This window comes from Salvelinus sp. IW2-2015, unplaced genomic scaffold (assembly GCF_002910315.2).
Source record: "Salvelinus sp. IW2-2015 unplaced genomic scaffold, ASM291031v2 Un_scaffold6134, whole genome shotgun sequence".
NCBI classification, from domain to species: domain Eukaryota; kingdom Metazoa; phylum Chordata; class Actinopteri; order Salmoniformes; family Salmonidae; genus Salvelinus; species Salvelinus sp. IW2-2015.
Window position 1 is genome coordinate 18,948 of NW_019947398.1, and position 3,554 is coordinate 22,501.

Genomic DNA, 3,554 nt, shown 5'->3' on the forward strand with positions numbered 1-3,554 from the left:
AAGGCCTACTAGGAACAACCAGGGATTGACGTCAGTTTACACATCTATTGTTAGTATCAAAATGCTCGAATCCGTTTAGTTTCTTCTAATCATATGAAGAGAATGTCAGTCTCACCTGACCGAATTGACAATGATTTCGACCCTCACAAAAATCGAGCGATCACTGCAACCCACGATGGAACCCACGTCATACACGACCTGGGCTGCAACCAGACTCACTACAATAGAACAATGGTGTTGCTGTATTGTTTTAAAACACTGTGCTTGGTACAAGGTATCAAAAAGGTCGAGAAACCGTAACACAAAAAAAAGCTAAATCTGCTTATCTTATAAACAATGCAATGAAAAATAAAAACCAATCATTCTAAGGCTGTTTTGAATTTAATTCCCCTAAACTGTATAATAGTTATATACATATAAAGTCCCTTTGGCTTTTTATTTCCCCTTGTAAGAGCTGATCCTAGAACAGCCCGCAGTCTTTCCTGTGGTTTGTTTCTGCACCGGGAATCTGCACAGTGATCAGGCAAATAAAATGCTGGTCGTACACAAACTTTTCTATACAAACACCCTCCATCGCGCTCCTTTTCCTTTCCAGGTCACATCTTTTGGTTTTTCTAATTAGCCTTTTGTTTAGTGTTTTTTTTCTGTTAAGTTTGTATTTTTCATTGTAGCTTAGTTAGCTAGTGTCTCGTCTGTCAGAAACAGAAAACGTAGTGATTTAAGTTGGACTTGGTCCCTTTTTCTGAAGGAGATTCTTCCCTTTTGAAAAGTCATTGCTGGGTTCCTATGTTGGCTGGGTGTCCTACGGTAATTGTACGACTCAAATGACACCCTATTCCCTACAGAAGTAGTGTACTGTATAGGGAATAGGGGGGGCCATTTGGGATGCACCCTGGGTCTCCATGGAGATGAGGCTGTGGTTGGAAGGTAGACCACCCCAGGGTAAATCAGAGGTGGTTGTGGGTCTTTATAGTCTCTCAGACTGTCATGTAGAAAAAGAGGAACAAACTCCTAACTGTACAAACTACGAGGTGTGTGTGTGTCCGTACTTGTGACCTCAACACTCCGGATCTTCTGATTTGATCTCAGGCAGGACCTCTTCTGATTGGACGACTACCGGGATGATCTCCGGTGCTTCCGGTAACGCCGTCTGGACGGGGAGGGCCTGTAGCGACACCGTTTGAACGGTCAGCGTCTTGGCTTGCTGCTGCGGCKGTTCTCTCATTGCCGTGGCAGATCTCTTGATGACGCCGCTGATGATATGGGATGCCGCCACCGGAGYGCTCTGATTGGCTGTCGTCGTCACGGTGACAACTGCTGTCCCGGTCCCGCCACCTTGCGTCGTCGTGACGATATGATGTGTCTGTTGTTGTTGATGATGATGCAGCGTAGTGGGAACAGCCAGCCTCATCACCTTGGTCACAGGGGATACAATTTGTAATTACATGAATGAAGACAATGTTCAAATTTGTAACAAAAATACATACACAAAAAACACATTTGAAGTCTGTGCCCAAATGCAATACTTTTTTACTTGCATTTCAGTATCTTGTGATGTTTCAAAGTATGTTTCCCAATTTCTAGCTTAAAATGGACCTAAAAAAAAACTATATATTTTTTAAAAGTCACCTGTGTCCCTGCAGCCATGGTAGCCATGGTAACATGAGGTGCCAGGGCTCGTACCCCCCAGGAGTTTGTCCCGCCAGGAGAGAGATGCTGCCCGGGGAGCCCCCCAGGCCAGGCTTGGTCTGCTGCTGGTACTGGGCCAGCTGGTGGGCTGGGATGGTGATGATCTTAGCCAGTTGGACCGTGATCTTGTCTCCGTTCTCCGCTGTGGCTGGAACCATGGTGGGAATGGTCTGGATCACAACCTGGAAGAAAGATGAACAGGTCTACACATTCTAGATCATACAGAGTGGGGGGGGGGTCTGGATCACAACCTGGAGAGAAGAGTTAACAGTCTAACATTCTAGATCTATACAAGTGGGGGGGGGGTCTGATACAACCTGGAGAGAAGAGATTAACAGGTCTAACATCTAGATCTATACAGAGGTGGGGGGGGGGTCTGATACAACCTGGAGAGAAGAGATTAACAGATCTACACATTCTAGATCTATACAAGTGGGGGGGGGGTCTGATCACAACTGGAGAAGAATTAACAGGTCTACACATTCTAGATCTATACAGAGGTGGGGGGGGGGGGGTCTGATTACACCTAGAGAAGAATACGTCAGGAACAGGTCTACTCATTCTAGATCTAACAGAGTGGGGGGGGGTCTGATTACAACAGGCAAAATAATTATGATGTAGAAGGTAAAGGATTAGATCTAGTCATTTTAATTTCATGAGATCAAAAGATAATATGGTTTCCAAGATTCCAGTTTTGAATCGTGGACTTGTGGTTAGGATGAGGCGTGTCCTGCGTAGCTCAGTCAACCGGTCCACTCTGTCCACACTACAGAGCAGCTAGCTGACACACCACCTGGCGTGGTTACCCACCTTCGGTTGGGCGTCGCGTTGCCCGTTGCCGTGCCGATGGGAGAGGCGTTGGCCAATTGGTAAGTCGTTCGCCTCCCGACATCCCTGGCGCCTGTTGCACGGCGACCGTTGAGATCTTCTGGCCCAGTGACGTTGTCATGACTACAGGCACTTGCATGGCAACCCGTACAGTCCTGGGGACGGAAACAATAACAAAATGGAGTCAGTGACAAAGTTTTGTAAATACAGACTTACTAGATATCACTAGATAGATAAAGTATTTTACATTCAGCATGAAAACCCCCAGAGTGAATTGTATGTTTCAGGGTCAGTATCAGGGTGTGTCTACTGAGGTCTCTAGCTAAGGGTCCTGAGGAAGTGGGATGATGCCGTGTGAGAATGCTGCGTCTGGGTTCCGTCTGGCGCCGGGGAATGGTCACTATCCTCGAACCCCACTGCGCCCCGCCCCCCGTCATCACCGCCTTGTTGCCCTTTGCAACCGGAGGGATGGACCACGGTTCTAGTCCCACCCCTCAGGATGGTGGGCGTCGTGGCGAGCTCGGCCACATTCAGTATCGTCTCCGACGAGGGAGGACTCTCTCGTGGTAAGACTTCTCTGAGCCAATAAGATCGTCCGATCTGGAGTCGGCCTTGTCGTCCTCGATGACAACGATGTTCTTGGGCATCTCCTTAAACTGTAGACCACCGCTGACCTTCGACCTTGGCCAGTATACCACGCTGGTAGTTAGTAACCTGGTAGAGAGGGAGGGAGAAGGAGGGGGAGAAGAGAGGAGGGGGGAGGAGGGAGAGAGAGGAGGGGATAGGGAGAGAGGAGGGGGAGGGAGAGAGGAGAGAGGGAGGGGAGATGGAGGGAGGGAGAGAGGAGGGGAGGAGAGGAGAGAGGAAGAGGGGATAGGGAGAGGGAGAGGGGATAAGAGGAGAGAGGAGAGGGGATAGGGAGAGAGGAGAGGGGAGAGAGAGGGGGAATGGTAAAGTTCAGACTGAACTGGAAGTGGCATCCCAGCCGGTCATAACTGACAAAAAAACACAACCCTAATGTTCCTCAGAGGACTCAT

General features: G+C 48.6%; 1 pseudogene; it reads right to left on the reverse strand.

Moving 5' to 3' along the window:
* Positions 1-1,042: 1,042 nt before the first annotated feature.
* LOC139026866 (ETS-related transcription factor Elf-2-like) lies at positions 1,043-3,231 on the reverse strand (annotated as a pseudogene).
* Between the last annotated feature and the right edge of the window lie 323 nt (positions 3,232-3,554).